Here is a 15,066-nt window from a genome sequence, read left to right as displayed (position 1 = left end):
AATAAATGATCAGGTCATAGAGCAATTGATCGATAGCAAACTCCCTCTGCAGTTTGATGATAAAATGTATAAGACAGCTCATTGACAGAAATTTTTAATAAGAAATGATAATAATATAAATGATAACATATAAATTTATATATTCGCTGATAGTGTTAAATGTTAAAGACAAACATCCATTATAATATATTTTAGTCAATCAAATAAATGTAAAGAAAATCAATGTTACTAATATTAATATGATAAAAATAAAAGTGGTACATAACAATATAGTACGATTTGATAGTCGGCATAGTAATATATTTTTTGTCTTTATAGTATACATTGCACTCTTTAGGAAATGAAGTCCCAGTTTAGAAAATCTCATAGAATCATATAGATTCTCATCAATTCCCATAGAGATTTGATAAGAATGAATGAGTACTATGAGAAGTGCTATAGCTAAGTATAGGGCCTTATACATACAGCTACAAGAATCTATCGAATTTTTTAAGCAGGGTTAAGACATTTTACCCTGTGTATTTGTCTATGACCAGAGTGGCAAATATGCGAATTAAAATGTCATAATTCCTTTCTTAGATGTGCAACATACTCGAAATAGTAATTCAGCACTTTAGCAATTATTTGTAAAAATATGAAAATCGAGTTGAAGTACACTGTAACAAATATTTTGTGTGAAAATATTGTTCCCGAGGACTTAACTCGGTCACCTCGATGTGAATTAACGCTGTGAAATTTTCTAGATGTGAAATATCAAGCGATAACACCATTTGGTGTTATTAGCTAAATTATTGTTTAATATAATAATATAGTAGTTAATTAATTAAACTTCAATTATAAAGCATCTCGAGCAACTGTACACGGGAAGAAAATTATGGGAACCCGGGTCGAAAAAAAATCTTAATTATGACTTAAAATTTAAGTCAAAATCCTTCAAATTTCACCTACGTTAATTTTTTTAGTCAGTGTAAAATTTCCATAACACTTGACTTAGATTTGACTTTTTCTGGCTTAGTTAGGATCGATTTAAGACAAAATAAGTCACGTTTAAGTCAAAACTGGTTCAGTTTGACTCTATTTCTTTTAGATTTAAGACAAAAAAAGTCACATTCAAGTCAGAATTGCGTCGATTTTAATACATTTTACTTAGATTTAAGTTAAAAAAAGTTACATTAAAGTCAGAATAAAACAAAATTAGACAGTTACAACGCAATTTTAAAAAATACTTACAATCAGTAACATATAATTAATGATAGTAATAATTATTCGAGGTGTTTATGGTTTAGAATATTTTCGATTATTATTAAATGGTATATTGATTATATCAAAAAATTATAAAGAAACATTAAAAAATAATTCTTCTTATGTAGCATTTAAATACTTGAATGAAAAACGTTTTGGTCTGCTTCATTCTTTTATAAAAATTATTGATAAAATATGCGATTGTCAAAAAATTAGTGATTGTAAGTGCCTTGGCCATCATTTTGCAATAATAACTCTTCTGCAAACAAAACCTTTCAAAGAGCCTGTCAGACTTCTCCAACTATCACACTTATATGAATTCATTGTAACTGAAAATGTATTTGCGATTCCTGTCGAAATTTTACTATCGGTATGTTTTTATATTAATACAGGTAAAAAAACGTTTATTGCAGAATTGGTTGATCAATATGAAAATGAATGATATTGTAAACAAGAGCTTATACAAATTCTTCAGGAACAGAATAAAAAAAAATCATTGCAATAAAAATTTTTTTTATAGTAATTTTAATTTAATCAGAAATAATTTTAAAAAAATTTGCTATAATTAAAATTGAGTTTTAATATTAGATTAGTTTAATTAATAAATAAGTATAAAAACCACATTCGATTTGACTTAATTTTTAAGTTAAAATTAAGTCAAATATAGAACTAGATTTCGAATCGATAACAAGTTGTTTTTTTAAGACAAAATAAGTCAAATTTAAGTCAATGAAATAATTTAAGCCAAAAAAAGTTAAATTAGAGGAAACTAAACAATTTAAGTCAAAAAAAAGTCTAATCTAAGTCAAAAAAGTTAAAAAAAGTCGAGATTAAGTCAATATTAAGTCAAAAAGAGTTAAAAAAAGTTAAAATGTGGAATACAGTTGTCGGCATATCGACGACTTTAAAGAAAATTAAGTTAAATTTAAGATTTTTTTTTGACCCGGGAACTTTTGCTATGCATTATGGGAATAGATTTCCCATAATGGTATAGGAACTGTACCCATACTATTATAAGGATGGTTCCTATACCATTATGGGAATAGTTCCTATACTAATATGGGAATCATTCCCATAATATTATGGGAATGTTTTCCATAACGGTACAGGAACTATTCGAATACCATTATGGGAAATATTCCTATAATATGATGGGAACCATTTCTATAATATTATGGGAAAGGTTCCTATAATTTATGGGAATGATTCCCATAATACTGTAGAAACAATTCCTTTAAATTATAGGAACCATTTCTATAATTTCAGGAACTGCTCCCATAATTTATGGTCATAATTCCTATGTTGGTACAGGAAAAAATTTTATAGAATTATGGGAACCGTTTCCATAATTTTCTTTCCGTGTAATAATTATGATTTTAAAAAATGTCAAGTATTTTCAAAAGGAAAGAATGATTTATTACAAGTAACATAGTATGTAGTAATTAATTACAAATTATAATTACAGAATAACAACATATTTACAAATTAGATATAACTCGTTGCCATTAATATTTGTATGACTTTTATAAGGTTCTTTATGGTTTAGAGTTGATAAATTAATGATTAATTAGTATTTTTATTTAATATGATATTAATTTAAACTATTTGGGATTAAAACTTCCATAAAAGCATATCCTATCATTAACTAAACCCAAACGAAAACTCAACTTTATTGTTTTATTTTTTATTTTGTATCTATCGAAAGTAGCTGCTTTTATAGATGCATCAGCTTTTAAAAAAGTTATAGATGTGATGGACATGTGTGTCATAATACAATAGTATAATTATTTTAATGCAACTACAGTGTTTAGGCAGGTTGCGATACTGCATATTATTATTATGAATATTATTAGTGAAGATTTTTTCAAAACAAAAATTAAATATCCAGTATTGTCGTAATCGTGAGTTCTCAATAAATAACTTATACATTATATCATTGGTGGTGTAATCGTTCTAATTCACACGGTTAAAAATTTGTCCACCCGGGAAAAAATCTTCAAGCCTCATCATGCGTTAATCTCATGCCTGAGCAATGATAATCATGATTGAACAAGCATGCCCATGGCTGATAAATATTCGGGGATGATCGAGCCTGAGCAAGCATAATAATTAGAATTATTTGTACACCTACGAAATTAAAATAAGCTTATACCAAAAATTACTATGGTCATAAAAATTTTTGAGAGTTATGTTTACTTCAATTTTTAACAAGTGGCCAACATGACCCTGCTTTATTGTGACATCATAGTATTTGCAGCAAGAATAAATTCTTCGTGTGCTCCCGGGTCGAAAAAAAATCTTATTTATGACTTAAAATTTAAGTCAAAATCCTTCAAATTTCACCTACATTAATTTTTTTAGTCAATGTAAAATTTCCATAACACTTGACTTAGATTTGACTTTTTCTGGCTTAGTTAGGATCGATTTAAGACAAAATAAGTCACGTTTAAGTCAAAACTGGTTCAGTTTGACTCTATTTCTTTTAGATTTAAGACAAAAAAAGTCACATTCAAGTCAGAATTGCGTCGATTTTAATACATTTTACTTAGATTTAAGTTAAAAAAAGTTACATTAAAGTCAGAATAAAACATAATTAGACAGTTACAACGCAATTTTAAAAAATACTTACAATTAGTAACATATAATTAATGATAGTGATAATTATTCGAGGTGTTTATGGTTTAGAATATTTTCGATTATTATTAAATGGTATATTGTTTATATCAAAAAATTCTAAAGAAACATTAAAAAATAATTCTTCTTATGTAGCATTTAAATACTTGAATGGAAAACGTTTTGGTCTTCTTCATTCTTTTATAAAAATTATTGATAAAATATGCGATTGTCAAAAAAACAGCAATTATAAGTGCCTTGGCCATCATTTTGCAATAATAACTCTTCTGCAAACAAAACCTTTTAAAGAGCCTGTCAGACTCCTCCAACTATCACACTTATATGAATTCATTGTAACTGAAAATGTATTTGTGATTCCTGTCGACAATTTACTATCGGTATGTTTTTATATTAATACAGGTAATAAAACGTTTATTGCAGAATTGGTTAATCAATATGAAAATGAATGATATTGTAAACAAGAGCTTATAACAAATTCTTCAGGAACAGAATAACAAAAAATCATTGCAATAAAAATTTTTTTTATAGTAATTTTAATTTAATCAGAAATAATTTTTAAAAAATTTGCTATAATTAAAATTGAGTTTTAATTTTAGATTAGTTTAATTAATAAATAAGTATAAAAACCACATTCGATTTGACTTAATTTTTAAGTTAAAATTAAGTCAAATATAGAACTAGATTTCGAATCGATAACAAGTTGTTTTTTAAAGACAAAATAAGTCAAATTTAAGTCAATGAAATAATTATAAGCCAAAAAAAGTTAAATTAAAGGAAACTAAACAATTTAAGTCAAAAAAAGTCTAATCTAAGTCAAAAAAGTTAAAAAAAGTTAAAATGTGGAATACAGTTGTCGGCATATCGACGACTTCAAAGAAAATTAAGTTAAATCAAGTCAAATTTAAGATTTTTTTTTGACCCGGGCTGACTTAATATTAGGTTTTTACTATATTTAAATGGTGTAATCAATCGCCTTGGTTAAGACTTGACTGGCTTCCTTAGTCACGATTTAAGACGAAAAAGTTGAAATCAAGTCGAAATTGACTTGGTTTAGACTTATTCGACTTACATTTTAAGACGAAAAAGTCAGAACTAAGTTGAAATAATTTTTATATATTAAGGCGAAAGTAAGGCGAATAAATGACTTTTTTTCGACTTGGTTTAGCAAGTCAAAAGTAATGTGAATGACTATCGTGCTCAAAGTAAAGACGAATGAGTTGAAACTAAGATGAAAGAAGTTCAAAAGGTTGAAAAAAAGTAAATTTAAGTCGAAAAAGTCGCGATCTTATCAAAAAATCATCGGCAAATCGATAACTTCAAAAGAAAATAAGGCGAAGCGAGCCTGAATCAAGTTTTATTTTTGACCCGGGTAAAATGTCATATATATAATTATTCAAATAAACAATTCAGCAATACTAAAATAAATTATTATGTATATATATTTTTAACTTCCTGCTGAGAAAATCGACGATTTTCGAAAAATTCAGGAAGTTATTGTTTTCACCCCGATTTACGAAAATCGAAATTTCATCAAATGTCGACGTTTTGAGGTCCTAGGAAGCAATTCTGACTATTTTCAGAATGATGCTTAAGTGTCTGTATGCATGTGTGTGTGTGTGTGTATGTATGTGTGTGACCGGTCTATAACTTATTAACTTATAAACCGATTTGGATGGTTAAGGCGGCAATCGAAAGAGCTTGTTGGCCATCAACTTTTCTGGGAATTTCAGATCATTTGATCAAGTAGACTCGAAAATATTGGCGAATTACGAAAAAAACATTTTTTTTTATTAGTTTTATATTGATTTCTCAGAAACGACTTATGCGATCAACTTCAAAACCTAATCAGCTCTAGAACTCAATAAAACGCGTCGATTGCCGCCTTAACCATCAAAATCGGTCAATTCGTTCGTGAGATATCGTGGGAGAAAGAAATGCAAAAAACGGTTTTCTCGAAAACAATGGCATACAAAAATATTTTCGAGCTCGAAAATGTATTTATAACAATAATGTTTTCGAGCTCAAGGAGCTCGAAAATAGCGGAAAGTTTTAGGGCTGGCCCGCAGGGTCAACCGATAGACAGATTTTTTTATTATTGTTAACAGTGTATAGCCTTGTCTGCCTTTTACACTTTTTTGCCTTTAATCGCAATTGCTACCTTTTTTATTCCCTCCTCTTTTTCTTGCAGCTGTGGACCGACTTGTGCTTCTGTACTGCATCATTTTGTGGTGTCCTATATTCGATCTTTTTGGAAATTTCATTTAAGAAATAATAATTCAGACAAATAATACGAAGTCTTAAGCTCTTTAATATGAATTACGATGTGAACATCGTAAAATTTGAAGAGATATCTTAAATAAAAGAATAAAATAATAATTGTTCGGCAGTTGGATTCGAACCCGAGTCCTTTTGAGTGCTAAGTGTCCGATGCCTAGGACCTCTCGGCCACCAGAGGGCCTACACTTTAGATTGTTTTTAAGATCCGTATAAACAATTTGAATAAACAGTCATAAGTCATGAGAGCGCCTCTTGCGGAGGACGCAGTTACTATTTAAAAATGACGATGTAACATCGTACTTTTTATAGCTTTCATGGTATTATAACAGAGGCAGCACTGCAATATTTATTTTATTAAAAATTAAATAGAAATATTAAATATACGAATAAATATAGTTTTTAAAGTGTAATTTTTATTTATTTTTTTTTACGATGTTAAATTGTAATTTTTGAAGTAATTTTTAATCCTAAAAGTCTTTGTTAAAATTACGATGTTAAATAGTAAAAAATATAACCCACATAGTAAATTTTGAAATAAGACATTTAAAAATTGACACTAATAAAAGTCTAGTCCACGATGACGATGTTAACATCGTAAATTTTGGTAGAATTTTTGTTTCGTGTAGAAGCTCAAAACGTCAAAATCTCTTAGAAATTCGATTTTCGTAAATCGGACCGAAACCAATAACTTCTCGAATTTTTGAAAATTTTCAATTTTCTTAGTGGGAAGTTAAAAAAAATATAAATAACTATTCATAAAAATCGGTCAGTCAGTTGACCCTGGGGGCCAGCCTCAAAACTTCCCGCTGTTTTCGGGCTCAAAAACCTCGAAAACATTATTGTGAATACAATTTCGAGCTCTTCGAGCACGAAAATACGTTTGTATGCTGTTGTTTTCGAAAAAAATACGTTTTTCACCATTTTTTCTCCAACGATATCTCTCAAACGAATAAACCGATTGAGACGGTTGAGGTGGCAATCGACGCGTTTTATCAAGTTCTAAAGCTGATCAAATTTTGAATTTGATTTATCTACTCGTTTTTGAGATATTTCAGAAAAAATAAAAAATTTTTTTTTTTTTTAATTCTTTCGACAACGGTTTCTCTTGAACAAATCAACCGATTTTGATGGTTGAGGTGACATTCGACGCGGCTTATGAAGCTCTAGAGCCCAGTCCATTTTGAAATCAATCCATCGAGCACATTAGAAGTTATAAAAAAAAAACATTTTTGAAAAAATTATATTTTTGGAATATCTCTGAACGAGCCCTACCGATCAAGCTTCAAAAGATACAGGTATTTACATACGTACGTACGTACATACATACATACATACATACATACACTCGGACACCATCGTGAAATTAGTCAGAATAGCTTCCTAGGACCTCAAAACGTCGACATCTGATAAAAATTCGATTTTCGTAAATCGGACCCTAACCAATAACTTCCAGAATTTTTGAAAATTTACAATTTTCTTAGCGGGAAGTTAATAAAAAAAATTAATAAATCATTAACTGCGACTTCTTACAGGTTATCTAAAGAATATCAGAAACATCTCTTGAGAATGAAAACACGTACAGTAAAATTTTGTTTGTCAACAAAAGATTTTTATTAATTGATACAATGCATTTATTAATCTTCACTGTATGTTATAATTATTTTCCCGTGGGTGCTGCCGCCATTTGATCTGCTGCAACTTGATTATCATTTTTGCATGTACCTTGCCAAGCATACGCACTGCATGAATGTCCTGCACAACATTTGTATCCTTGTGATGGATGGCACTAAAAAAATTTATATTTTATCAAATTTTCATATTTCAGTAGAACTCATTCCTCAAATAGTAAGAAATATTTGTTAAATACAAAGAAATCATGTTTAAGAAATGATTTTTTAAATTGTACTCAGAAATCTTTTAAAATGCTCAGAAATCCTTCTATCAGTGTGTGCGCGATTTAATATCGATTGTAATTTATTAAATGTTGAATTTAAGGGAAAAATTGTCAAAGCCCAGAATTTCATCAGTTTAAACTTATTGATTAAAGTTTAAAGTTTTTCAAAATTGTTTATGTCTACTTTTACACGCAGAGAAATTTTCAGTAAAAATTACCTAAAAAATACAATACTGTGAGGAAATGTGGAAAATATCGAAATTTTCCCCATGCACATTATAAAATATACTATTCGATAGCATGTAAATAAAGTGCAACTTCTACTAACAACATAATAAAAGTTTGGTTACTGACTAGATGTCCTTACAGTACCAAACTTTGTGGGCAATTTTTACTCAAAATTCTTTGCGTGTAATTTTTGTTTTCTTTCACTGTGTTATGATAATTACTTACCCACTTGCCATCACAGCCTGCAGCTGTAGCTGCACCAACATAGAGACCAATCAATACGAAAATTGATAATAATAAAATTATTTTCGACATTTTTTTATTTTATATCCTGAAGCGGAAAAATGAAACAATTATTCAATTTTAATATTACAGTAATTACAATAGTACAGAGGTATAATTAAAAATATATATGCACACTGATAAAAGAATTTATGAAATATTAATAAATTACAACTATTTTTTTTTTATTCCTTTTATTTTCTCTATTTTTTCTATAAGAAAACTCTAAATCGACCTCATCTAATTAAATTCTATTATTTATTGAAGTTATGAGGTTACAAAAAGTGTTAAAGTAGAGTTTGTATGCTCACTTTTTATTTAACTGTCTTAATAAATGATTTATTAACTGCTAAAAATCGCATTTAATAAATGATTTATTAACTGTTAATAAATATTTATTAAATCATCTCATGTTAAAAAATCATTTATTAACAGTTAATAAGGCTTATTAAATATTAAAAAATCCTTCTATCAGTGTATGCAGTTTTAGTTTTACAGAAATAATTTTTTTTTTTTTTATTTAAAATTCGCGCTTTCTTGGGAAATTAATTTCAAATGTTGTTTTATTGTTGACTGTTATATGACTGATTAAAATATTTAAATTAATTATAATTTTTCATAATTTCTGAGTTTCAGAGTTCAAATACATATTTAATATGTATAATAATGGAAATAAAAAAAAACAATGATTTTATAACTTTTTTTTCCCGTTTGGTTGAGAAACCCCATAAGTCAATCAACTTCAAATAATTTTTTTAAGTAGTTTCAGTTATAAAATTAAATTTTTCGTGTTGGAATCTTTTTCAGAGACGCTAAAATTATTGTATTTAATTATTTATTTATTACTTGAATGTCAAGTTTTTCCAAAAAAATGTTTTTTGTGTTTCCTGAAAAATTTTACTTTCTTGACTTACAGGGTTTTTCAAATGAAAGATTCATTTAAAATAGCTATAACTTTTTCCAAATTCGACTGATTGAGACGTTTTTTTTTTCAAAATTTTTGTTTTTAAATGTAATTTTCGAAAAAAAATACAAAAAAATTATTGCAACCTATCTTTGTTGTTTTTTTTGTAGATTTTTGGAAACAATCAAAAATTTTTCGATGTTTACCATTTTTTATTTTTTATTATTTTTTTTTTTTATATAAAACTGACATTTTCTGCAAATCCTCAAATTTTTTCAGAGTGATTTATTTCGATTTATATTTTTTATTCCTAGTTGAAAAACAAAATTTTTTTTAACTAGCCTTATTTCTCATAACACCGTTCTTCAACCATAAAACAATCAGTGTAGAAGAAATTGTTTTCGATTTCCCAGCATTTGTCAAAAAATGAACCAAATGAAAACTCTTTTTTTATATTTTCTTCGTTTTTGAATGTAGTTTTCAGAAAAAAATATAAACAAATTATTCAGAAGGTCCTTCTATTTTTAAACATGATTTTTCTAACAAAATTCAAATTATTTCGATGATTACCATTTAAATTAATTTTTTTAATTTTTTTTCCTAAATTTCAAGGTTTTCTGAGCACTCTCAAAAATTTTAAGTATGGTGTCATGAGAAATAAGGCTAGTTAAAAAAAATTTTGTTTTTCCACTAAGAATAAAAAATATAAATCAAAATAAAATCACTCTGAAAAAATTTGAGGATTTGCAGAAAATGTCAAAGTTTTATAAGAAAACAAAAAAATCAAAAATAAAAAATGGTAAACATTGAAAAATTATTGATTGTTTCCAAAAATCTACAAAAAAAACAATGAAGATAGGTTGCAATAATTTTTTTGTATTTTTTTTCGACAAGTACATTTAAAAACAAAAATTTGAAAAAAAAACATCCCAATCAGTCGAGTTTTGAAAAAGTTATAGTTATATTAAATAAAAAAAGCCAATTTTTTCAAAAATTTATAACTTTTTTTGGTTGGGTGAAAAAATTTGAAAAAATTTTGAGAAACGTTTTTGATGGGGTACAAAAAGAGAAAAAATTTTCGGCCAAATCTAAAGGGGTAGGGTTAAAAAATGGTCGATTTGGCGTGGAATGCCCCATATACATACGTATATATATATAAATATTTATTTAACATATAAATTCCTATACAAACACCCCCGGATATTTTGTATGCAGAAGAAAAAAATATATTTTATTTTTTTAAATATTTAAGAACAATAATTATTTCTTACCAGTAATGCTTCGATGAGGTTCTGTGAGCTTCTGCATACCAATCACAGAAAAACGGACATTTTTATACCGGAAAAACTCGTTCGCGTCAGCAGTAACTTTGACCAATGTCACAAGAAATATTCCAGCAACTTACATAAGTTTTATCATTTATAATCACAAATATCAACTTGACAACAAAGCTATCGTAAGTAATTTTAAAAAATGAAATATTGGACAAGATAAATAACTAATACCCGGACTAGAAATTTTAGTTAGGCAGAGTGATTAAGCCCAAATAAGGCATGCCAAATTCCAGACTTGCGGGAAATGAGGCAACCAAACTAGGTCAAGATCCCGAAAGTAACGCAGTTGCGAGGCCCTTTCTAATTTGGCTTCCTTCTTAGGCAGCGGTTTGGAAACCATACTTGTTGATGGTAGCATAAACCGAGCTTACATTCATTACAGCTTAAAACTGAAATCACAATACTTCTAATAATATTGATTATTTTATATAACATTATATGTTATAACAATCACTTTTACAACTTCTGTCAATTATTTATTTTTTTTTGGTTAGTTTAACTTTTTTTTTACATTCAGTCAAGATGCACGCGCATGTCTGATGCTCACAGGTTGTTCGTGTGGTTCAACCTTCCCCGAGAGTACTGGTTCAATTGACCCCATATGATTTTATTGAAATAATTAGTTTAAAAAAAATTTTCACGCGCTATTTTACTTGATGTAAAGTTAGAAATTTATGACTAATATATGAAAGAAGGTATTACGAAAAAAACTTTCAGATTACATTTGAAAATTAAAAACTTAGTAAACAATTTGTCAAGAGCTGAATAAAAAGTGTAGATGCCTAAAAACACAAAAACTAGAATTTTTTAAAATTAAATTATCATATTGGTTCCAAATTGTGGTCAGACTAAGTTTTAGTGTATTAAAATATAATTCCAATAGGACGACTCATTTTTCTATTTTTTCCGATTTTTTAAGCTTACTGTTTCAATTGCCCCTTGATTTGATTGACCCCACTCTCCCCAACCAATCATAGAAAAATGGATATTTTTAAACCGGAAAATCTCGTTTGCATCAGCAGCAACTTTGTCCAATGTCATAAAGAATATTGCAGCAACTTATATAAGTATATTATTGACAATTTAAAAAAATGAAATATTGAACAAGATATATAACTAACATTTGTTATAATGTTTAGTCGCAAATTATAAAATTTTTTTATAATAAATATTTTATTATTTGCCTGATCCATAACATATTGGCTTTAGATTGAATGATGATAATCATGCTAATGAAGTAGGTACCAGTTAATATGTAATTCGATAAACTATGAATTTTATAATATCGAATAATTATTCATTAGTTATTTAGTCTTTAGTAGAACTTTTAATTCTCTGTAGTTGATTTGATAATACAGTGGTCACAAAAATTAAGAAAAAGAAAAACATTTCGCAATTTTCGAGTTATTTTCAACATGCTGTAACTCTAAGTAGCAAACGATGCGTCATAGGAATAAATGGCAGGCATATTTTTATAGGTAATTGAATGCTCTACAAAAAAAGTTAATTATCATTTATTGATAAATCTTTTTGTTCAAAAGTTATTTGAGGTTGAACTCGGATTCATATTAAATTTTGAGATCTTTTTACTTTTCCGACGAAACTATCAGACCTATTACAAAATATCATTGGACTTTTTTTGTAGACAATTTTATCCCCTAAAAGTTATTCCCAATAATAGATTAATCAAAAAATGATAAGAAACTATTTTTGTAGAGCATTCAATTACCTATAAAAATATGCCTGCCAATCATTCCTATGACGCATCGTTACACGGAATGAATTTTTTGATAAAAATTACTTTATAATTTCGAGTAATCCTGGGCCGTTGCAAAAAATTGGTATTTTTTGTTTTAAATTTAATATTTTTTGTTTAAATATTGCAACGAATGTGCAACTGATCTTTAAAATATTTGAATAGCTAGAAAACAAATGCCTTCTTCTCTTGTTTTATAGATACGCGACAAAAGTCAGTCAGTCTTATTTTGACAGTTTAACAGCAAACATTGTATCTCAATAAACTATATATTGCTCTTGCTTTCTTTTACTGCTATTAATTGTGGTGTTATTATTTCTAATATAAGTGTGTTATCATTGTAGTGTATAAGTGATATTAATTTAAGATACCAATCACTACAATTTGGTGTCAGAAGTGCGTGAGTGAGTGAAGTGACATATTTAAAAAAAATATTAATAATTATGCCGCGACAGACAAGACGAACAATTTCCGATGATGTCTCGGATATCATCGAAGACGCTCGGGACAATAAATTGCGGAACGAGCTTGACAACAAGCTGGAAGATTTCCGCGAGCACATTACATGTTATTTGGAGAAGAAGAGTGAGGAAGATAAAAAGAAGAGAGAGGAGGATGAGAAGAGGTTCGACAGCCTGGAATCCAAATTCTCCAGGATGGAAGGATTTCTCAGCAGGATCGCGGATAAATTAGAAGACACATCGAAAAAAAATAAATCCGGTGATGTACCCCTTAATAATAATAATAATAATAATAATAATAATAATAATGATAATAATAATAGTCGCGACTCAACATTCGATGCGGTTCCTCCTCGGAACATTAATGTTGAGGCGGAGGTCCATGCCAACGCGGAAATAAATAAAAATTTAGAAAATAAATCGGGCGAAAAATTTGATAAAAATAAACCGAAAATAATCGCGACATCAAACCCATCATTTGTTTTTAGACCAATTGACTCAATTAAACCAGACACATTTGATGCTTCTGTGTCTGCTGATAGATATCTAAAACATTTTGAAATCATTTCAAATCACAACGGATGGACAGAACAAATTAAGGGGGGGGGGGTAGGGTTTTTAAATTATTTAAAAAAAATTTTTTTTTAAATTTTTTTTCTGAATGAACAATATGTCAAGAATATTGTGTACAAATTTTAAATCAATCCGAGTAAAACTAACGGAGTTACAGCGTTTCAAATGACCGGCCGGTATATCTGATTCTTATACCTGCCTGACCTGCCCCTACATACCCCTAGTAGAAATCAGCTGCAATTTTCTTTGTTCTTCCGAATCCCTTTCTCCGGCTGTGTGTCTTTCAAAGGATGTAAACTGATGACTCAATATAAGTGTAAAAATTCATATTCTTTGATTGATAGCTTATTTCAAATTTTCACGAATAAAAAACTTTAAATAGATTTTCCCGAAAACGTTATTTTTAAAGTCCGTGAACATCATAACTCAAAATGTACTGAACCGATCCCTTTGAAAATTTGAACATTACTTCTTCACATAAATCAACAGGTAACTACGAAGAGTTTTTTTTTGTTTTTCATTTTTTTCTATTTTTTAATAACAAATTAACCGCGATTTTTTGAGCTAAAATCGCGTTTTTCACTTCCAAGTGCTGCAAAAAATCGAAAAAAAAAAATAAAAAAAACTCTTCGTGGTTACCTCGAGAAATACATCAACTTTAAAATGCATATCAATTTTTTTTTTCCGATGATCCGGTAACGAGTTATGATGTTCACCGCAAAACGACTTTTTTTACAAGGCGCCTCCGGAGATTCAACGTCACCAGCTTATTAATCAATATTTTTCGTTGAAAATTTTTTCTGATATTCTTTAAAAGTTGTACAATAATATGTGATTAAGTTTAATGAAATTATATTACTCATCTCGCCGGGAAAAAATCACAAAAATATGCTTTTTTTTCGCCTTAAAACCCCCCCCCCCCCCTTAAAGCGTCATACTTAGGAGCTTCATTGAGAGGAAAAGCTCAAACAATTTTACAAAAATTATCGTCAGATGTATTAAAAAATTACGACAAAATTAAAGAAATTTTAATATCGCGATTCGGAGAAAGAAAATTTTCTTATGTTTATTTAAATGAATTGCAAAATAAAAAACAAAAATTTAACGAATCTCTTGACAGCTTTGCTGAAACAATAGACAAACTTTCTCGCCTCGCGTATCCCGATTTAACAGATAATATGTTTGAACGTCAATCTTCTCAACAATTTATTAGTGGGTTACTAGATAAAAAATTACGATATTCTTTAAGATCCGAAAAAATTTTTACGTTAAATAAAGCTTTAGAAAGAGCTTTAGAATTAGAATCAATTTCAAAATTAATTGACAGTGAGGAAAGAAATAAAATTCACCCAAATAATAACTTCAAACAATTAGACAATTATAAACCTAATCTTAAAAGAAAATTCGAATTTAATAATTATAATAATCCTAGCTTTAACCATACTCCCACTCCTAAATGTTGGAACTGCGGAAAGACAGGT

At 28.3% G+C, this 15,066-nt stretch overlaps 1 long non-coding RNA gene across 1 annotated transcript; it reads right to left on the bottom strand.

Annotated features, from left to right (window-relative positions):
• Positions 1-7,740: 7,740 nt before the first annotated feature.
• On the bottom strand, positions 7,741-10,786 carry LOC130664890 (uncharacterized). Its single transcript, XR_008989478.1, has 3 exons — positions 10,733-10,786; positions 8,501-8,606; positions 7,741-7,939 (listed from the first exon to the last, which is right to left on the bottom strand). It is a non-coding gene; the product is annotated as an uncharacterized LOC130664890 (long non-coding RNA).
• Positions 10,787-15,066: the final 4,280 nt, after the last annotated feature.

Source organism: Microplitis mediator, chromosome 3 (genome assembly GCF_029852145.1).
Source record: "Microplitis mediator isolate UGA2020A chromosome 3, iyMicMedi2.1, whole genome shotgun sequence".
Classification (NCBI taxonomy): Eukaryota; Metazoa; Arthropoda; class Insecta; order Hymenoptera; family Braconidae; genus Microplitis; species Microplitis mediator.
The sequence above is the reverse complement of the archived record's forward strand: the minus strand, read 5'-3'. Positions and strand labels throughout refer to the sequence as shown.